Raw genomic sequence first — 23812 nt, 5'->3', positions numbered from 1 at the left:
CACTATGAACCTATGCTAATCAAAACAGCACTGGTACAGAAACAGACTCATGTACTAGTGGGACAGCATAGAGACCCAAAAATAAAGCCATACCTGCAGTCAACTGATTTTCAACAAAGGAGCCAAGGACCCACAAGGGAGAAAGTACAGTCTCTTCTATAAATGGTGCTAGGAAAACTGGATCCACATGCAGGAGAATACATCTCGTATCACATATAAAATTAACTCAAGTGAATTAAAATCTTAAACATAAGACCTAAAACTGTGAAACTACTAGAAGAAAATATAGGGCGAACTCCATGACCTTGGACTAGGCAATTATTCTTGAATATGACTCCAAGAGCATAGGCAACAAAAGCCAGAAGAGACTAAAGGATGGCACCAAAATAAAAGGCTTCTGCACAGCAAAGGAAACAAAAGAGAGACAACCCAAAGACTGGAAGAAAATATTTGCAAATTAAACACCGTTAAAGGGCTAATATTCAAAATACTTAAGCCACTCAAACTACTTGTAAGGGTTTAGATGTGAGGTGTCCCCCAAAAGCTCATGTGTGTGACAACACAAGGTTTAGAGGTGAAATTATTGGGTTATGAGAACCTTAACCTAATCAGTGTGTTAATCCCTATCAGGGGAATGAGTGAAGACTACAGGCAGGTACAGTGTGGCTGGAGGAGGTGGGCCATTGGGGGCAGGTGTGCCTTTTGGAGGTGTGTATTTTGTGAGCTGAGCTTAATGTCTGTCTCTCTCTCTCCTTCCCTCCCTCCCTCTCCCCCTCCCTCTCTCTCTCTCTCTCTCTCTCTCTCTCTCTCTCTCTCTCTCTCTCTCTCTCTCTCTCTCTCTCTCTCCTTCCTGGTGTGATTTCCTGAGCCACTATCCTCTATTGCACTCTTCCATGTTGATGTTCGGCCTCTCCTCAGGCACAGACAGAGAAATGGAGTCAGCCATCTGTGGACTGAGACCTTCCAAACCATCAGGCCCAAAATAAACTTTTCCTCCTCTAATTGTTTTGCCAGGTCTTTTGGTCACAGCAGTGAAAAGGATGACTAAAACTCTGCTCAATTATAAGAAAATAAATAACTTGATTTTAAAATGGGCAAATAGACTAAAAAACATTTCTCAAATGAAGGCGTGCAAATAATGAAGGCATGTTTAAAAAAAAATGCTCAGCATCACTAATTATCCAAGAAATGCAAAGTAAAATCACAATGAGATATCACTTCACACCTATTAAAATAGCCATTACCAATCAGGTGAAAGTTAGCAAGTATTGGTGAGGATATGGAGGAAGAAAAAATCTTGTATACTCCTAGTCTTATAAATTGGTATCACCATTATAAAATATAGCATGGGGTTTTTTCAGAAAACTAAAACAGAATTTTCATATGATCCAGCATTTATACTACTAGGCATATATTTGAAGGAATTGAAATTGGTATGTTACAAGACGTCCAAACTCCCTTGTTCATTGCAGCATTATTTGTAATAGTCAAGAGATGGAATCAATCAACACACCTCTAATAGATGAATGGATTATAAAGTATGATATATGCACAAAGTGGAATACTATTTATCCCTAAAAAAAAAAAACGAGAAAAATATTTGTTCACACAAAAACCTATATAGTATAGAAATCAGATCAGTGGTTGATGGGAACTAGGAGAGAGGGAGGCTTGACCACAAAGGAGCAAGAGAAAACTTTTTGATAGCTTGAAAATGTTTTCTGTTTTCATTATGGTGATTGTTACATGACAACATAAATTTGGTAAAACTCATTAAACTATACATTAAGGATAGTGATATTTGTTGTACATATATTATGCTCAACTCTAAAATGAAAATAACCCTGCATAAAATTTTTATTATATATAGTAATTTCTTAGCATATTTTTTATATTAAGAGGAAACAGGAAAGACCCTGTAAGACCATCTTTGACTCTCCATTTCTGATTTTCTGCATCTTCTACTGTAACTCTCTACTTCTGATTTATACTATAAGGGGTGAAAATGTACAATTTTCACATAAATCCACAAAAACAGGGGATAGGCAGAAGGACTCCAACATATGTGTCCACAAGGGAATCAGGTTAGGATCCCTAAATCTACAAACTTTTGTAGATTTAATTAAACAAGGGAGGGAGAAGGGTGATGAAGCAAAATTGAGGCGGATAGCATAAGAGGGCAAGAGAGACAGAGGCCAAGACTCCCACAGACAGCCCAGCCCATCTCTCCTCCAAGCTGTGATACAGCTGTGAGGAGGACTTACAAGTCCTCTTCACAATCAAATGAGAGGTTAAAAATAATAAAAGGGCCCTGGGAATTCAGACAGTGTCTTTTTTTTCAACACATATAATAGGAGCTTTCTTATCTGACATAACTGGAACCAATTGGCAAATTAATACAACAAAAGTCAGTAAAAAAGGAATCACATAAAGGGATGCAATCATTAAAATTTATCTTAACTCGAATACATGTATCTGTAATCATTCACCAATCTTTTTATACAGGACAAAGGCCTTTGCTTTTAATATGATGGGCATTTCTACTGAACCAATAGCAGTATTTATTAGTGGATTGCCTTTAGCAAGTATTTTCAGAACGTTCAATTGAACTCTTGGAGAGATAATTCTCTTCTCACACTTAGGATTCTTTAGTTCACATGATATTTAACTAAATTACATAATCACAACAGCAAGTACAATTGATAAAAAGAGCTCTGGGAACAAACACAGCCAAGTCCTGGGAAGCATATAACCCAACTAGCAGGAATGAGTATACAGTGTTTTTTTAATCAATAGAGGTTGAAATTTATCAAAACCTTTCACTGCATTTATCAAGACATGGAAAGTTTAATTTTTAGTCAATTAATATAGTAAATTACATTGATAAAATTCTGAAGCTAAATCATTCTTACTTATTTGTAATACACTAATGGATTTAGTTATATAATACGTTATTTAGGATTTTGCAGGCAGTTCATAAGTAAAATGGGCCTGTAATTACCTTTCCTTGGGCCATCTTTATCTGGCTTTAAGGTCATTCTTCTTTATAAGATGAGTTGGGAAGCTTTCTCTCTTTTTTTATTTCTAAAATTTACATAAAATGGTAATTTTCTTTTCTTAAAAATGTGGTAGAACTTTCCCATAAAGTCATCTTTGTCCAGGGCTTTGAGGGAGTGGGGATGGAGGTGAGGATCTTTGATTACCATTCCAAATTCAAATGCTATCTTTCTTCTTTTACTAATTTTATAATTTTATATATCTCAAGAACTCTAACTCATCTAATTTTTCAAAATATTTGCTAATCATCTTTTTAAATCATTTTGTAAAGACTTTAAGTTACAGCTCCTCAGGGACCTTCAGAAGTCCTCGGATGATAGTCTATGCCCCTCTTGGCATGAGTCTTCTCCCAGACCTGCCTGTCTAGCACTTACCCATCAAGACAGAGTAGGTGCTTGGGAGGGAGCGAGGGCCTGAAGACCAGTGTGGATATGTCCCACCTATTGTGAACTCCCCAGAGCCTGGCCAGACTCACCTCCACAGATATTATGCAGCTGCCAAAATGGCTACTGTTTTCTTTCTTCATAGTGGCAATAGGACCAACAATGAGCCACTCAGGTTAACACCAGGGCAAGGAATCATACCTAAAGACTCATACCTAAAATTCTCTCCTAGAACACCTACTGCCCATAGTGTCCATTACTTCTACATTCAACAAATAATGTTGAGCATGCATCTGTGGCAGGCACTGTTCAAGGTACCAGGGAATCTAGCCATGAACAACATCCAAAGGAACATGTCCTTTTGGAGTTATGGTCAAGTGCAGCCCTAATAGAAATAAAATGCAAGCCACACATATAGTCTTAAATTTTCTGGTAATCATGTGTTAAAAAGTAAAATGAAACAGATGAAATTAATTTTAGTAATTCTATGAATTATTCAAAATTCATAGGTTGAAGTTCTAACCCACAACATGACTACACAGTTGTCCCTTGGTGTCTGTTGAGGATTGGCTCCATGATCCCCCTCAAGTACCAAAACACACAGAGGCTTAAGTCCCTTTAACAAAATGGTGTCATGTTGGTAATTATTTGCATAAGATCAACACATATCCTTGCTTATACTTTAAATCATCTTTAGATTACTTATACTACAATATAAATACTACATAAGTAGTTGTTATTCTGTATTGTTTAGGGAATAATTGCAAAAAAGAAAAAAAAGCCTGTACATTTCCAGTACAGACATACTTTTTGCAAATATTTTCTAGTCTCAATTGGATGAATCCATAAATACAAACCCATGGATATGAAAGACCAATCATATTTAGATATAGAGCCTTTAAGACTAGATGCTGTGGCACATGCCTGTAATCCCAGCTACTTGAGAGTCTGAGGCAGGAGTATCACAAGTTCCAGGTCAGCCTTGGCAACTTAATCAGACCCTGTCTAAAAAAATTTTTTTAAGGACTGGGGATATAACTCAGTGATACAGTAGCCATTGGTTCAACCCCTCGTACTGTAAAAATAAAGAGAGAGAGAAGGAAGAAAAGAAAGAAGGAAGAAAAGAAAAAAGGAAGGTAGGTAAGGAGGTAATTAAGTCAAAATGTCACTGGGGTGGGACTTCATCCAATATGACTGGTGTCCTTATAAGAAAAGATTGGAACACAGATATGTACAGAGGAAGGCTATATGAAGACAGGCAATAGATGGTCATCAACAAGCCAAGTAAGGAGGCCTCAGAAGAAACCAACCCTCCTGACGCCTAGATCTTGGACTTCTGGCCTCCAGAATTCTGAGAAACTTAACGGTGCTTTGTTATGACAGCCCTAGTGAACTGAACCATATAATATGCTTTATTTAGGCCAATATAACCAAGACAATATCATTTTAATATGTAAGCAATATCACATTGAGATATTTAATCTTCCTTTTTTAGATTAAGTCTTCAAAATGAGGGAATGTGTTGTACACTTACAGAACATCTGAATTTGGACGAGCCATTCTGTGAGAGCATGATAAACCTCTGAGGCTACCGGCAACATAGTGCACAGAGGTGATTTGGCATCTAGCCCTCTTCCAAAGCAGGCTGCCATTTCCCAGATCCTGGAACCCAGACCTGCTCTTTGCCTGGGGCCCCTAAGAGTTAGCTTGTTTGCTTGATTTTTTGTTTTTGTGGTCTCCCAGCCCCACTGACTTTCTTCTCACTTCTGCAGCATTTTAGTAATGGATTAGAGAAAGAAAAACAGCAAACCTAGCTCATTTAATCATCTTATCAAAAATCAGAAGTCTCCAAATGAGACTAGGGAGTTTCTGAACACACACTGTTCTTAGTCAGTCGGTATTAAAATCAAAGGGCAAGCATTGTAAAAAGTAGTCATCTCCTGGCTCAGTCTCACACAAGTTTTCTTCTGTTGATAGTTGGGGTTTTCCATTGCTTCAAAAGCAGGGAAATTGAGAAGGACATTTAAAGGTGGCAAATGTACACTCGAAGCTATGAAAAGAAATAATAGCATAGAATCCCTCCACTTTCAGAGTCCCCATAGCAAAGACCCAATTTTATAAAAGACCCTCTTGAGATACAGACAAATAAGATAATTCTCAACTAAAGACAGCTTTATTCCCATCTATTAAAAGGATGAGCCGCTTTAGTGCAGTTCTTCAAACAATGACTTCCCCTTCATGTTGAGCACAGGAGTTCCAGCTTTCATCCCCACTTCTAAAGTTCTGCTTCACCAACATCCTAATGAAAATTCATAATAGTTTTTAAAATATATGTAATTCAAATATCAGCTGGCATTGACCTATCCCCTGGTATCTAGATAGAGGTAGATTAAAGTCTCTGTTTTATGGACCTTAGGAAAGAACAGTGGCATCCTCAGGATCTCTGCCCATTTCGGTCTCCCTGATGGCTGCCTCTACTTCTGCCTCTGTTGAATAAATGCTTGACATCCGGGGTCTTCTCACCACCCACTTCCATCTGCCTCAACCCTGCTCTTTCCTGGGTTATTCTTATCTCTAACTTCTATCCAAGACAACTTCCAATCAAGACACATAAGGGAACAGAAAATATTACTGAAGATTTTGAAAAGAAAAATCTATGTTGCAGCAACCTAAATAATTTAGAATTCAACAACAAATATTTGTATTGCTGAAGGTCCCTTGGCCATTTCCTCAAGTTGGGCACCCATCTTCCTCCTGTAATTGATTTTCCTCTCTCCTCTTTCCCCCTTCTGTTTTGAATCTCCCTCCACCTTCAGTCTCCTTTAAATCATGCTTGTCTCCGGAGCACACTAGCTCCACTGTCATGAGTTTGACTTAGCTCCTGCCGACCCCCATGCACCACTCTCTGCTTCCAGCAGCTATCTACATGTTTCTTCTCTTTCTAAACATATCTACAGCCATATCTCAAGAGATCACCCTTGAATCAATTTTAAGATTTGGATGCATTTCTTCCGTGAAATTAAATAATATCCTCCTTTTTTTTTTTTCATCCTTTCCTCTGCCCTGAATGTACTCTTTCCATTGGTTTCCTCTCCATTTAGTGTCCTATATCCCCTCCTTATCATCATCCCTTTTAAAAATAATTATGTGATCTTTTATGTTTCATCTTCATGGTACCTTGCTTGCTTTCTGCCTAACAGTCAAATGTAAACCAACACTGTGTTGAGGCATTTCCTTTTCCCCTGGGGTACTGCACTCTAGAGGAAGAGCAAGGGCCCTGACACACTGACCAACCCCGTAAAAATGGAGGCACCCCACACCTGAGCAGGAGGTCCACTTACCTAATAACAAGAGCACTCGCTTTGCCTCCCTGTCTTTGGTGCCCAACATTGGGTAAGACCACAAAGTTGCTCTTTTTCTAAATACAAAATATGATTTAGAGGAGTCTAACACCAGAAGAACAAATAGGAGCATGGTCTGAACTATTTCCCATTCTGTTAGAATCTCAGCCTCATGGTTAAGGCATGCTTCCCAACTATCTCATAATGGAGGAGGTCAATTGCTCTTCAGAAGAGGGTCTGAAGGGACCGGGTTTGCTATGAGGTGACAAAGTGTGCAGGCTACTCCTAAGAAGTAGAGCTCGCTCTGCATAGTATCCCATCCCTAGGAGACAGAAGAAGGAAAGACTCTTCCTCTAAACTCACCCAGAGCTCTTCATCTTTACCTCACTTCCATATTTTACCTCTTTCTACCCTTAGTTATTTACCTGTCCACACTTTCTTTGTTAGAAGTGAGTTCCCTTGGTACCTGATACATTTATTCCTCAGATAAATGTCTCTCTGCTCAAATGTCATCTTCTGAGAGAGGCCTTCCCTAATCAGCCTATATAAAAGCAATACACTCTCTCTCCCCAGCACTTCTTCCCACTCCCTGCTTTGGTTTCATTCTTAGCCCTTACTACTGCTTGACATGTATTTATTTGTTTGGGTTGGGATTTTTTTTTTAATGCCTCCCCAGTGCATACCCAAGAATACAATTCCCTGAGAAAAGAGACTTTATTCAGTATCCTACTTGGTTTCTGTCTTGCAAATTAAAGCTTGGAACACAGTAGTCAATAAATGTTCACTCAATGAATGAAACAAATCAATTATAATATTTATTCATTCATCTGTGTATGTATCCCCACAGTACGTAGCATGGAGCCTGGCATTTTTGAGAACCTAGCAATTATTTGCTTGAAGGGAGGAAACGAAAAGAGGTAATAGAGAATGAAAGAGGAGGAAAAGAGGATGAGTTGAAGGAAAGGAGAGAGGAAGGAGGGAAAACGAAAAACTAAGTGAAGAGTGGATAGATGAACAGGCTCTACAGATGCAGCCTGTCACCTTGGGAATTTATGGGAAGACTGCAAGTGTCATTAAAACCAACTGGTGCAAGGAAGAAGAGGCCCAGATAGTTGCTCATTTCCTTGGTAGAACGATTTACTGCTGAGAGTCAAAAAGCAAGGAAAATTACTCTAAGAGAACTCCATCCTACATTATGGCCAAATGAAATATTAGATGAAATTAGGCCTTAGCATTGCTTGGCCAAGAGCCACAGAGCTAATTGTTTCTTGTTGTTTGAGCCTCTTAAGAGTGCACCATTAGAACTTGCATTTTTAATATAATGAATAAATGTCTTTGAGCCCCATAATTAGAGATGGTCTAGCAAATTAAGAAAATTGCTTGTTTTAAAAGAGGAAATAAAGAGGTGGAATCTATCCAGGAAATTATTCAACTGCCTTTGCATAGGATGAATGCATATTTTCTCCCCTCCTCTTTAAATATCTTTTAAATATCTTATCAGACAAGCCATGCTGCCTAGCCTTGGTGTTCCAGCTGTTCAACCATTAGGTACCTGTGGAGACGGGTTTACTGCCTCATGGACAGAGGGGCACTCAGGGTATCCATGAGCTGGCAAAGCACAGTGGCTAAGAGCTGGTGATCTGAAGTCAGATCCCAGGATTCAGATCTGGGATCTGTTTTTTAATTTCTGTGTGACTTTGACTCTGCTATTGAATCTCTGAAATTTTCATTTTTATCAGAAAAATATGTATAATAACACCTAGCTCATAGTGATGAAATGAATATGACATAGACAAAGTATTCAATATAATTCCTAGCAGATGATGTGTTTAATGAATGTTAGTTTTCCTGATTTATTTGCATTTGTCCTTTTTGATCCTTTGACAAGAGAAATCCCTTAAAGGAAGAAACCATGTCTTTACTTTCCTTGATAATGATTCCTTTTAACTAACAGAATGTTCTGAAAAGGGTATTTCCTTCAAGCCATTCTGTCCATCTGTGGTTGGTAATCTCCACTTAGCATTCTCTGAAGGAGAGCATCCAGTTGCAGCACCACCAGAAAGGACCCATGGGTTGCAGGTGGTTGAGTGTGCACCCGCATGTGTTTTCGGGTAATATTCTGATCCCTAACATTTGCCTCTCTATTTTTCTCCACCTTGCCAACATCTCTGATTTCGTTTCCCCTACTCCAAAAGTTACCTTGGAGATTTACGGTCAAACCATTTCCACTGGTTTGGGGGTGGTCTCCTGAAACCCAAATCACATTCTCCCATAAAACACAAATGCCTAACTGATGAAGGATAATGAGGTAGGGGCCCTGATATCGCCCCCACCAACTACCTGAAGAGGAGAGAAGCTGCTGCTTTTATCAGGGAATGAAACCAAGCACTGTGGAACCCTGCCCTGGAATTCTGGGCCTGGTGGTGAGACAGCAATGCTGATGTCCTTGACCTTGTCTGCAGTCCTGCTGAGAGATTTTGACAAGCCTTATTTCCCTTATTGAAGCTATAAGTAACAATTCTCTCAGCCCTGTCTACTTCAACCACCACCACCTCACCCTGGGTCTGAGGATTGGGCACCACACCCCCAGCACTACACCCCTAGCCCTTTTTACTTTTTATTTTGATACAGTTTCACCAAGCTGCTGAGGCTGGCCTCAAACTTGCAATCCTCCTGCTTCAGCCTCCCAGATAGCTGGGATAACAGGCAAGCACCACTATGCCTGGAAATGACAGCATTTTAATTTGCCCCTTGCTTCTGTACCCCTGATGGATCAAGAGAGAGATCACATTGCTGTACCAAGGAGTCTCCCACCAACCACGATGCCCTTTTGCACTACAGCAACTGAAAGACTTCCCACAGGAGAGTCAAGAAAGCTTGAGGAAAGTGAAGAAAAGCTAATGGAAGTCTGCACATATCAAAAAAAATGGCTTTCAGGTCACAGTTTGACAAACTCAATGCACTGGGGAAATGATAAGCTCGAGGATTCAGAAAAACAAAGGCATAATTGGAGATTGCCAGTTTCGATGCATTCCCTGTGGAGAGAGAAAGTATAAATTCTTCAAATAGAAGTGCTCCCTACATCTTGAGTATTTAAAAACTTGGATTTACTTGAACTTTTAGGTTCACCATCTGCCAAAAGTTTAAGCCTGTTTTCTTATATAATCAAAACCTGGGTACAGCTGGTATTAATCATACATCTGTATTACCCATAATTGCTTCAAGCTTCATTTTGGCACGATTAAGGATAATCATAAGCCTTTGAAAAGTCCATAGTTTATTCTGTTTAAAGCTACTATTAGAGCATTTTCATTTTTCTACCTTCCATTCAATTAATCTGAAATCAAATATGCATTTCTTTTGATTGTGTCAAATTTATCTTTCATTCCATATACCAAATAGTTTGGGTACTTAGCAGATAGAAATAGATTTATGTATTTTGATTACTAAATCCCTTAAAAATCCTTAAAATATGTACCATAGTATCACACTTATGCAGAGGTCATCGTAAAGTGGCTTCGCCATCTGGCTGGAAGTTAAGCACCCAAGAATAATTAAAGGTCAGGGTCTCCTGCTGAAAAAGTTGTTTCTTGCTACAGTTGCCCAGGGACGTTCTAGGGCTTCTTCACTGTCCACTAGTCAGGGCTGCAACCAACCAAAGCCAGACACATTCTGCCAAAGGGTAGGGGTCACCACCACTAATAACAGCGGCCCCCCAAAGACATTCATCACTATTTTCAGGCATCTTCTGGCAGTCCTAGTCTCATGCATTTCACTACTGTGATGGTTAATTTTGGTTGTCAATGACTGGATTGAGGGACGCCTAGAAAATTAGTAAAGTAAATTTCTGGGAGTGTCAGTGAGGGTTCTTCCTGAGATGATCAGCGTGTGATTCAACACACTGTGTTTGGGAAGACCTGCCCTGAACGTGGACGGCATTACCCAAGAGCCCAAGGGCCCAAGTGGAGCAAAAAAGCAGAAGTTCCCTCCCCTTCGCTCAACGCTTCCTGAGTAGGCTCCTTTTCCTGCCCCTGTTACCTGTGGTTGGTAGAATCCAGGTTCTTTTTAGGATACCACGTTGCATTAGTGGCTTTCCAGGGTCCTGGGGCTGCCTCACTGGCCCGTCTCTTGTTCTGAGGCTTCAGTTTCTTGGACTGAGCAGCCACTAGTTTTCCCAGCTCTCCAGCAAGCTGATGGCCACTGTGGGATTAATCAGCCTCTGATCACGTAAGCAATCCAATACATTCCCTCTTACATATATTCTATTGATTCTGTTTCCCTAGAGAGCCCCACATCACAACTATCCTTCTGCCACTCGTGAACTCCTCAGCAAGCCTTCTTTCCCACCTGTGGCAGAAGAACTCTCAGTTCTACTCATCTTTTGGCACACTTTGAAGGCATCCCTCCTCAAACTTGAGGAGAAGGAAAGAGCTAAAGAATAAAATTACTAATGTTCCTGTCCTTCCTTTCCCTGCACTCCTGTAAAAATACCACCTAAATGACCCGGTCATCCTCAGAGTTCAGCTTTCATAATAGAAGGATTACAGTCAACTCCGACTAGACCAAAGGCCTTATTTCTAAAACTACAGCATCTGCCGTATCCTCCAAATCTTTCAGGCTGCTATCAGGAGGGAAATTCCTTCTCTCTGACTTTATAATGATCATTCTACTGTCTCTGCCTTACAACCACTGCTCTGTATTTCAGCCTTCTAAAGAAAATACGCAGCTTCCCTGAGCCACTTAACGATGGCAACTACCATGGCTTTGGGTCAGTTCTCCTAAGGCTCTAAACAGTGGTATGGCTCTCAGTGAGCATACACATCCTAGGACACAGCTCTTACCACGGGCCACTATGTAGAGGGCAATACTCCTCCCCTGCCATCTATCTGTAAGACACTAACATCTGCACGAACCATGTCTGAGACAGGCATAGGGGCCCCATGATAAGGCAGCAGGGGATCCTGAGGCTCCCTGTCTCCTTTCTATGGCTGTCCTTCTACTGCATAGACTAGATCACATACCAAACTCTGACACAACCCATACCCGGTGATTAATAGTACAAAGGTAACAAAATGGACTTCTATTGAAGAAGAGCAGGCACAGTTTAAGAATTTATAATAAACCTCAATTACATGTAGTCCATTAGGGAGAGGTCTCTTCTGTACATCGACCTTAACCAGCGATGATTTGATTGTCTATTGAATGCAGCTCTCTATGAAGCCTAGTAAAGGGCATCTTTTGGAAATTCATTATAAAACAATCCAACTGGGCACAGTGATACACACCTGTTATCCCACTGATTCCGGAGGCTAAGGCAGGAGAATCACAAGTTCAAAGCCAGCCTCAGCAACTTACCAAGACCCTAAGTAGACTTAGGGAAGCCCTGGTTCAAAATTTTTAAAAAATTCTAAAACATTTTAAAAAGGGCTAGAGATGTGACTCAGTGGTTAAACAACCATGGATTCAATCCCCAGTACCAAAGATTTTAAAATAATAATAAAACAATCTATATTAATGCATTTATAGACAGAGAGTTGAAACATGTTAGGTTTTCAGATCAAAGAGCAGGTGTGCTTTAGGAGTGAAGGCAATTACAAAGAGGTCTAAGTTTAAGACTAACTTATTCCCTTAGGGAAAAAAATGCCATCTTTCCTAGACCTTTTAAATTCATTTACACATTATACAAATGATCTTTCTTATAATGATTTCACTATGCACTAGGATAAATTCTTTAAAACAAACAAATCTGTTTTATTTGCGTCCCCCATTCTTGTGCCTTCTTTCTGCCTGTTCCTCTGTGAGTCTCACCTTCCTCAACCTTTCCTTCACCTGAAATCCTTTGCCTGTTTCCACTGGCTTGCCCTGTTTCTGCCACCAGTTTCACATGAATAAATTAACAATCTCCCTGTTTTAAGTCATGTGAACCTTTTCAAAATTACAGACAAATTATTACTCTAAAAAGTTCAGGATCCACTGGAGTAATAATTTGAGGAAGGGTTTAAAATGCTCTTAACTATTAAAACCTGTGAGTTTGGTTTAATAAAAATAAAACAAAAATTAATTCAGAGGGAAAAGTTTGAGCACTGTGTTTAAGAGTACTTTAATATTGCGATTGCAAATTTGAAAGCCCTGAGATAACTGCTAGTTTTTGCTTCTCTTAAATAATATAAGTTGTTTTTATGAGATTGTTTATACTTGTGACAACGAAAATTACCTTCTTACAGCCAACCATAACAGTGAGGCAGAACCTGCAGAGATAAATCTGAAACAATTTCAGGAAACAACACAATACTGAAGGACTAAAAACCAAGCAGGGAGAAACGCAGGAAGTATAAGAGAGAGATGGAAGATGGGGAGTGAAGAAGGAAGGAGGGAAAGAGTGAATCAGAAATCCAGAGGGAAAAACAAAATGTTCATTAGAAACTAGATTTGGTATCATCAGCAGTTCTTTTATTTTTGAAGTCTTCCACAGAGTTAAAAGAGCCATATCACTTTCAAACCCAGTCTTTGGATAATTTAAGTACTTTCACCATCGCCCCCAGGGGCAAGCTGAAATACATCAGGAAGATGGAGAGTGCATGCGCATTAGGCTGTATGAGCCCTTTGTAAATGATCAACAGCCAATGCAGAAAACTGTCTTTGCATAGAATTCAGGCCTAAAGAGAAAGCTGATGAATTTTTTCCATTTTCATTCTTTAAAATTTCATTGTGCCTCTAACAGAATTAGTGAGATAAAAAATGCTGTGCTCATTTGCAGTTTTATTTACTTATTTTTTCCACCTAAAGGGTGGTAAACAGGCTTCTCTAGACCTTTCAAATCTATCCCAAATAGCCCAGTGCCCTCTGCCGGCCTTCCTGCCACACTGCCTCCCGGTGGCATCTGCAGCCACCTGGGTGCTTTCAAACATTCTGCAGCCACAGCTCTGCCAAAGTGATAAATTAGTGGCTTAAGAAAAGTGCTGTTTTCATTGAACACAAATCATTTGATAAACAAAAGGAAAAACAGTTATAATGAACTCTAAAATCAAGCAGTAATGTTACTTATGGCTAGGTCAACGACTATGTCATTTTGTTCTTTCGATTTGATTTTTCTTAAAAACTGCTTTGCTACATGGCTGAATTAACCATCTCTGTGACTTTTCATGAATTCCTTCAGGAACAGAATGTGCACTGACTCAATTCTAGGCAAAATGACCCAGCAAACAGGGAAGCGACCACAGACTCTGGATGGGAGATAGTCACGCTAGCCAACAAGGGGAAAACCACTCTCCAGGCTTATGTCCCTGAGGGCTGATCTGAGAACAGGCTGAGTTGTCACTGGGCAAGGGGGAAAACTCCTCAAGGAGAACAAGAGGGCATTTCAGAGGTAAACTGGCTCAACTGGTTAGAGAACCTCTAACCCATCAGTCCGAGGCCCTTAGGATTGTTTTTTATATGACAATATAGGATAATTCTTGTTGGTATTTTATGTTTTTTTAATATAAGACATAGTCCTCCATACAAAGGTTCATTTTACCCCTAAGTGATGTTATGATTTAGATTTTAAATGTCCCCCAAAGCCCTACTGTGAAAGCATGGTCACCAGCCTATGGCACTATTGGCAGGTGTGGAGTCTTTAGGATAAGTGGGGACTAGCTGAAGGAAAGTTCCTGTCCCCTTTAAAGGGGACATGGGGACCCCCACCCCTCTCTATATAAACATGCATCTGGGCCACCATGAGGTGAATCGTCTCCTCTACCGGTGGACATGTTCCCCACCAGCGTATGCTGTCTTGCCACAGGCCCAAAGGCAACAGGGCCCTGTGATCATGGATTGAAACCTCTGAAACCCTGAGCTAAAATAAACTTTTCCTCCTTTCTAGTTTTTATCTCAGGAGCTTTGTCATGGAAATAGACATCTAACACAAGAAAAATCAGAATTTACAAATTTTCTGCAAGAAAAAATAAGTAAATAATTCAAGAGTAACTTCAGTCCGGGACCAGGTTAGTCTCCATGTAAAACAGACAAAGAGCACCACCCATCACCACAGCCTCCCCACCCCTCTTCCCACTGGTCCGCTCCTGGGGCTAGAGACTTTGTAAGTGAGATTCCTCAGTAACACAAGACAAATATCAGAAAATGATTCCTCACAGCGCCAAAATAGTGACTTGTGGTCTTGCCTCAGATGTGCTGAATCATTTATGTGCAAGGCATTGGACAGGAGTTGGAGGAACAAAAATAAAAAACACAGTCCCTTTCCACAAGATATTCAGTCTAATAGGACACAAAGACAAGTGAACAAAATTAGAATATAATGCTGTAAACTCAATGATAAAAATATGCATAGTGGGAGCAGTGAAGATTCTAGCAAGACCCTTGATTCCAAAGCAGTCATTTGCATTGCACTCCCAAATTCCTCACTTTCATTCAGTGAGAATTTAGATACTGCCTGGATTCCTCTAATACGCTTCTGATACTTCGTTGCGAAGGACAGAGCTGGTGATAAATTTCCTAACTAAAGCATGATTTACAATCAAACAAGCATTGAATATAAAAGTCTACTCAGAAACACAGAGGGACTTTCAAAAAGAGCATAGTAGATATGTCAGAGAGAGGTGAGGTCAAGGAAAATTCAGACCACTAGACGGCTACATTTGGCAGTAGAAAGGTCACACTGAATTCAAGACAGCCACTTCAATACAGTGACAAATACAAAAAGCCAGACTGAAAGAAAATAGGTGTTGAAGGGAAATAAACACAGCAAGCACAGAGACTATTATATGCACTTAGCTTAAATGAACACCAAGGGAGAAGGCACAGGGGAGCACACTCCTGAGGGGTGAGAGCCCTTCCCCTGAGGCTGGCAGAGTGGGCCCGTCCAGTCTTAGACATGGGGTTCAAAGTTCAACGGTGTCACTGAAGGTAACTCCAAGCCTCTGTAAAATGGGACAATCATAGTACCTACCTTGTAGAAAAAGTATCTAGCATAGAGTAAATACTCAGCGTAGAAACTGGGAAGAAATCTGAGAAAGCACCTTATTTCTCCATCCTAAAACTCTTATTTTAACATTTCTGAAATCAGGTTGCATCATAGTTTTCCCTTCTTGGTAGCATAAAACAATGACTCATCTAACAACAACGACATCTTAGGTTAATGAGCTAGTCCCTACCCTGGAGCAACTAAATGGCCGGGCTTTATACAAATTGGCTTATGAAGACACGTTAAAGTGTATGTTTTGCTTGCAATCACATGAATTTCAAAAAATCTTCTGAGTTCTTACTGCTTAATACAGTCCACAAATCTGCAACCTCAGCATCACCTGGGAACTCATTAGAAATGCAAAATCCCAGTCCCCACCCCAGACCCCTCACATCAGAACCCCCATTATCACAAGACCCCTAGGTAATATAAACACTCAAATCTGAGAAGCACTTCAACCCTTTTTGTTTTGTGTTAAAGGTATTGTATAATCAGACATCTGAATTCATTTCCTTAGTAACTCACCAAAATTTAATTCATTCGTTAAAAATATAATGGAAAATTGGGGTTAAACTGAATCTTTTAAATTATTTAAAAATTTATGATACATTTGGAGATTACTAATAACTTTACATAGAAATCAAAATCTCTAGAAATCATTACTATTACTACCAAAGTTGTACAGATGGGAAATAAATCTTTATTTAAAAAAAAAAACTCTTTCCGTGGCATTACTGAATTTAGTTTTTATATGATGTCCCAAATTGACACAATATTTGCACTCTTGGCAAATGGCATCCCAACCAGGTTAGACACTGGTGCACAAGGGTTGAATACATTGAAGATCCAATTAAGCTGATTTGACCAAGCTAGATAAATGATAACCTGCCAAATATCTGATTGAGCATCATATAATTAGAGATACTGAATTATTAGGGAATTTGTTGTTTGGTGATATTGATGGTAGAGAACATAAATCATTAATATGGACTTTTGTGATGCCCTGATTTAGGATTATAGTACAATCATGACAAGAGGTAGCACAGCTTTGATTATCCTATTATTCTCTATGGTAGATTCAATCAAAATAATGTAAAATTAGGAAGAAGCGTAACTCTGAAAGGGAAGAGCTAATACTCCCCATAACAAGTCTGGCTTGGCTGCTACAATACAAAGAGCTAGTATGTGAAAAACATTAGCAGTCCAGATAAACTCCTGGTCACTGTTAGTTTATAGCGTGAATAAATTAGATTTTCTATAATTAATATAGGTAGGAAGAATTGAATTTGGCCTTTTAAAACAAAATCTTCTTGGATTTATTAAACTGAGTATTCACATGTGCCTCCTTCCATAGCCCCCAGTTAACTGGTGTCCATTCCCAGCTTCTTGATGCAGGGTTCCTTTACCAGCTGGGCAAAGCCCATATAGACTTCTCTCACCCAAGACAGATCTCTCCTTTGCCCCAAAAGTCTCTGAGGTACAGACTCATCCCTAGGCAATGAGTAATCCCTCTGCTGCCTCCAGTCTCTTTTCAGATTCCCTGGCAGGCGTCACATCCCTATTTCTTACACCTGGCAGCATGAGGGAGCACAAAGCAAGCTCCCAAGTTGGGCAGTTAAAGTTTGGCTTTAGCTTTTTTCCCCTAGAAGCAGATGTTGGTACAGACTCAAAGGCAAGCTGATTTAGGGGATAATCTCAGGAACACTGGGGGAAGAGTGGGAAGCCCAGGTGTGGTAAAAGCTGTGATGATCTGCCCAGGCTCCTTGGGAAGGAAGGCTAGAGTGTTACAGAAGGGCCTCAGCTGTCAACCTTCTTTGGAAACGACCTTGGCTGAAGACAACTGCCTCTCCCATAGTCAAACCTCCCTTCAGGTACAGTCCACATGCAGCGACTACTCATTGTGGGATTATAAACACCCAACTACTCTCACCCCAGCTCAGGGCCACTCTGAAGGGCCACTTCAGCTCTGGAGCTACCTAGGTTAGCCAAGGTCATTGTTTGGACCACGTTGCTGGTCACCTTCTCCCTCTGCCACTCTGCTTCCTCCCTCTTCCTTCACAGGTATTGATCCCAAGAGAGCACCTGGATAAATATCCTGCATACTGCCTCCTGGTAAACCCAGCAACAACAGGGAAGAGAAAGAAGCAAACACAGGGTGTTACTAAGCAACTTACCACTATGGGTAACTGACACTCAGTTCCGCTGGTAAGCTTTGAGAAATCAAGTAGAACATGTGCCTCAGAATTATCCCACACCAAGGGTAAAGATGCAGAGCTATTGATCCATTACAGACATAATTACTTTGCACAGTTGGCTCACACCCATGCCCGGGCAGAGCAGGCTGAAACTGCCAGAGAATGTCTTCAGGCAGAGTCATGGAGTTGGTGGTTGAGAGTTGGACTGGAGTACATGGAAATGAGACGTGCCCATGGACATGGGTAGGCCCTGATGGGGTCTGCCTCTAGCCAGCTGCTCCAATTTAGGCCTGACAGGAATCATCCTCCCAGACTAGTAATGCCAATAGCCCCAGAAGAAAAGGAGAAACATATATGAGCAAGAATTAGAAATGCTTACCACATCAGAAAGAGTTTGGGATTTGGAACACTAAGAATGGCCATATAGTGAACACTCACTGAGTGAATAATATCTATAAATTCCCTACTTAGCAGGTCTCACTCAATAACTCATTTAATCTTCACAACAATTCTGTGAATTATTTCTGCCTAACACAAGAGAAACTGCAGTTTTGAAGGGGGAAACTTCTCCAAATTAGTAACTTAATCCCAAATGGAACACTGGTGTCCATATTCTTAACCAGACTACAACTCTTCTACCTCTACAGGAGCAAGAAATAAATAGATTTCCCAGAAAATAAATTTGTGTCATGAGTCGTGGACACAAAGAACACTAGGCACAAAGTTCAACATCCCTCGCCTTTGTGAGGCTAGGGATTGGGCTGCTGTGTTTGTTAGTTTATTTTGTTTTGAAATCTTACCATGAAGTTAAAGTAGATCACACCATACACCAATACACACCTCAAAACATCAACTACAGGAATACTTACAGGTTTTACATTAGTGAAATAGCACAAGAAAGCAAGAGCTTTGAGAAATAGTCCATGGATAATCAACAGTCTATTTGAAGGTATTTGTAATCAAATTTTACATTTATATTTTTAAAGAGGCACCAAAATGTAGCAAAGAGAAGGAAACACCAAAAGGCAGATTTTCCAAAGAAAACAATGGAAAGCCAATTCAAAAGTTCTGATATTCATTTTAGCAGAGTTTAGAAATACAGGCAGCATTAGAAGTAAAGGTTTAGTAAGAGAAAACTATCCTATAAAACCCTTTCCTCCACCCTAGGAAGTAGGGTGCTAGTGGTCAGCTAACCACAGCCTTGTTAAAGCAGAAGGTTTCACAGGACCACTTGAAGATCTGCATGTGTTCCCTGCTGAGGTACAGCAGAACAAAGAAGGGTCTGACTCCTACCTGGAAACCTAGACAAGACACAAAGTGATGTTTCTTTGCTAATTGAATGTGTACCCCCCAAAAATAAATTACTATATCCCATGGGCCAGGGGTAGTTCGTGTGTGGAAGAGAGCAGAGATGGCTCCATCTTGGGTCATGTCTGGCAAGGCCACAAGAGTGACACAGGAAACTGTAGCCAGAAGCCAGAATGCATATGGATTTCTTAAAGGAATTTGAAGAAGGAACTGGAGATGTCTGGATGGGTCCAAGGGCTAAAAACAAGAGTAGGCTGAATCCAGTGAGAGGACCCTCAGAGGGCCCAGGGTTTAAACACCTGGCACCAAATGGTTCAGCCCAAGATGACTGCAGTCCCTGAGTCTATTTTCCGCCCCATCCCACCTCCATATCTCATCTAGGAGAGATCAGAAAACTCACTTAGTAAGCTACGGCTAGGGGGAAATACAAAGCAGAAGAAAAGTGAAGAGCCCTATCCACGTTTCCCTCGACAAGTAGCCAAGCAGGAAGAGAAAATGTAATGCCCTAGCAAGAATGCAATGGTTCTAGTAAAATTATTTTATATTTTAATTTGTCAGAGTTTTGATTTATTGCCTCGTACTAAGCATTTAAACTGCTGAATTGAGAATGTGGTAGCAACTGTGCCACTGTTATTACCTGTTATTACCATGACCGAGTCATGGGTCAGCCAGAGTTTTCATCCAGTAGCAGCAAAGATTACTCCCACTTGGTACCTTTTATAAGGAAGATGGGAGACAACAGTAAAGGTGTGTCAGTCATGGGCTACATCCCACACATCATGCCAGTTCAATTTACCAGTTACATATCAACCTCAAAATTCACACTGACATTCTCCTGCACTTCTAAAAATTACAGAAATAATTGCTATCAAAATATTATGGAGGGTAGCTGAGTTTCAACTCTAAATTTTCTAAATTCCACTTTCTTTTTTTTCAACTCTAAATTTTCTAAATTCCACTTTCTTTTTGATGTTAAAGAGAGATTTAAGGGGCTGGGGTTGTGGCTCAGTGGTAGTGTGCTCACCTAACCTGTGAGACCCTGAGTCAATCCTCAGCACCACATAAAAATAAAAAATAAAGGTATTGTATCCACCTACAACTAAAAAATATATTTTAAAAAAAGAGATTTAAACTGTCACTTGTCTAACTTAATGGTGCTCGTGACCACCTCAATACATAGAAAATGGATATAAGAGGAGGTGGCAGAAACCAAAACAAGTACAGAATGGGCATTGCAAGCCCAGGTAAAGAAAGTTGGTCTCCCATTTGGCCAAGGTCCCCAGACATTGAGCTCCTCCACAGGCTCCAGGGAAGAGCCTGTTTCTTCCTCCTCAGGCATCAGAGTGAGAAATTCTCAAATGTTCTTCCATGGTACATGATCAAGCATTAGGGCATTTCCCCAGGACGAGGCTTTCGGGTTCAAAAAAAGAGAGAAAAGAAATGTGAAAGAAAACTTTTTCACACCAGGCCACAAAACCAAAGGGAAAAGTATGGATGACCTTCCATGGTGAGAACAGAAAAAGCAAAGAAACAAGAGTCCTAAGAGTCAAAAGCAGAGAAGTAAAAAATATCAACTTGCAGAATGTTTAATGAAAGAAGAGAAAATAAGATAGATACAAAGGCAAAGATCTTTAGAAAGTAAATTGTAAATTCTAGAATATAAGCAAACAACTGTGATACTCTATGAAGATTCTGAATACTTGTCATCCTTTCCTCCTAAAATTCAAATGAACCGTTAGATCACACTTTGCCATTTATCAGCTGTTCCTTATCCATTAAAAATAAGCCATAAGGAAATGTTAGCTCAAGGCTGTTGACAGTATTCAAATAACATCTCGGAGGCTGATCAATGTGGCCAGTAGGAGAGGCATGTTTCTGACTGCACTACAGAAAAATCTCTAATCTCATGACCCCAATAATTATTTTGCACATCATAGAGTGGTTCTTTGTTATGATAATGGGCAAAACCTTACCATTTATCTACATCTAAATCTGGGACATCTGGCCACCCTTACCTTGTCTACTAAACAGATTATAAATCACAGGCCAGGGAGCTATGAACAGTGAAAGGCACGAAGTTATGAAAATTTATGGCCTTCAGAACAAAACCAAGGGACTACTTCTACATACGCTGTTTTATTTTTAGATCATCTCCTAGCCACCTCTCCATTATGGTTTCAATTTGGGCAAAGGCAAGTTTGACATACCTGGTTACTTAAGAGCTGAAACTCATCTCTGGAATAGCACTCAAAAAAGGTGACAAAAACCTCACTGCTCCCAATAACAAATATTGTTTATCAAAGCACCAGTTTATTATTAAAATACTTTATGAAGTTGGTCCTTGATCCTGTTAATTGACCTATGCACAAAAAGATAAGTGACTGATTGGAGGGAATAGTAATAGGTAAAATTATATTCTATTTTAAACTGTCCAAGCAGAAAAAAGGAAAAAGATTATTAATATTGTCTGGGTGAGCAAATTGCAGAATTGAATATACAGTGAGATTACTATTTAATAAGTTTATATATAATCAATACATCATATATAATCGACATATTATATGTTGATATATTAATAATTTATATATAAATATATTATATTATAAATTATATAATATTATATAGGATATGTAACATATAATATATTGATTACATATAATTATATAATTATACACTATAATGTAAAATTATACTATTATAGCATAATGTATATGTATAATATATATATGATAGATAAATAGATATAAAAAATACACACATATATACATAGATCTCCCTTCCAAATCCCTAAGCCAACCCAGCTAGAAGGGGCAACCACTCACATAAAGGGGCTTTCATCACCCCTTAAATGGGCTATGATTCATTCCAAATTCTTTCTTTGGGTTCAAGGACACAGAACAAAGTGAAAAGGACACTGAAGATATAGAAGCAGAGGCAACCAGAAAGCTTCCTCGGGCCTGAGGACCCCAGGAGGCTGCTGAACTCTTGTCATCAGAAAGGCCATGAGCCAGCTGGTGAGAATGCAGATGCCAGTAGCCACAGCAGCAGAGGGAAGATCTCTGACACAAGGAGCCAGGGATGAAGAGGCAGGTGCTGCCCACCGCCAGCCAGGCCAGCCCACTCTGGAATTGACTAACTCTGCAGAATCAGGCACCAAGAGGCCTGTGTAGAAGGTAAAGGGAGCAAAGGCACTTGTGCTGAGCAACCTGACAACACCTGACAAGGCCAAGAGCAGCCTCTTCAGCTCCATCCAGGACAAGGCCACCTGGACGATGTAAACCGTGCCTGGACAATGCCTCCAAACACCAGGCTACTGCCCTTGAACCTGGACTCCTCAAAGACACAAAGACACATATCTGTGTGTGTGTGTGTGTGTGTGTGTGTGTGTGTGTGTGTATGCACACATGCACGAAGAGAGAGAGAGACCGATAATTGCCTGGAAAAATACTTACTAAATTTTTTTTTTTTTTTTTTTTTTTTTTTTTTTTTTTTGGTACCAGAGATTGAACCCAAGGGCACTTAACCACTGAGTTATATCCCCAGACCTTTTTTATATTTTATTTAGAGAAAGCGTCTCACTGAGTTGCCTAAGAACTTGCTACATTGCTGAGGCTGGCTTTGAACTCACTATCCTCCTGCCTTAGCCTCCTGAGCCGCTGGAATTACAGGTATGCACCCCTGCACCAGGCCTTACTAAACGCATAAGAAAGGTCACCTCAACTGTGTACACCCACATTGCTTGTATTTTATGCCTTTTTAAAAAATAAGCAGTGTTGTTGGTATTCACAATTTTCAAACCAATGAGAATACTTCTTTTAAAATCTGCATTGTAGGGTTGGGGTGCAGCTCAGTGGTAGAGCATTTGCATAACATCATAAGGCCCTGGGTTCAATCCCAAGCACCACTAAAGAAATTTTAAAAGATCTGTTTCTGAGCCTTGCTAGCACATCATCTATGGCAATTTTCTTCCCAGGGGGTGGAAAGGGGACATACACACAGTTTATGAGGAAAATTATGCAAGTTATTTAAAGCACCTCACACCACACTTAGCACAGTAAATGCTGTATGATCAGAGCCTACTAGTTGAATTTATGATGTTTTCTAATACCAAGGATTCAAAATTTAAACTTTTATTGAAATAATATTGCAGGTTGTCATTTATTTTTGCAAGTGTATGAATACCTTTACAAATCAAATAGAAAGGGCCTTGAAATGAAAATGTTTTAGTAAAACAATCTTGCACCATATAATGAACCCCATTAATAATAATTGAGTGTTACAACTCTATGCTTCTTCTGACATTTATTGAATTTTTACCAGAAGATCATTACACAAAATAAAATTTTGGAAACACTCTGTTTCCTAAATCATAATCCCAACTCAAGTACAACAAAAATCCATGGTGTGAAAAATAAAGCCCCAAACAGCAAAACTCAAATGCCAACAGAAGACACAGAGAAAAATTGAAATGCAAGAAATGAATTCCTTCATCTTCTTGTCCCTATAGCTGCAGCGGTACCAGCATAGGCTCCACTCCCCAGCCTTCCCCCACTGCCAATGGAAGTTTGC

General features: G+C 39.8%; 1 pseudogene; it reads right to left on the bottom strand.

Moving 5' to 3' along the window:
• Nucleotides 1-22061: 22061 nt before the first annotated feature.
• Nucleotides 22062-22597, bottom strand: LOC124976374 (solute carrier family 2, facilitated glucose transporter member 8-like; annotated as a pseudogene).
• Between the last annotated feature and the right edge of the window lie 1215 nt (nucleotides 22598-23812).

Source organism: Sciurus carolinensis, chromosome 2, assembly GCF_902686445.1.
Source record: "Sciurus carolinensis chromosome 2, mSciCar1.2, whole genome shotgun sequence".
Classification (NCBI taxonomy): domain Eukaryota; kingdom Metazoa; phylum Chordata; class Mammalia; order Rodentia; family Sciuridae; genus Sciurus; species Sciurus carolinensis.
This window is presented reverse-complemented; position numbering and strand designations above follow the sequence as displayed.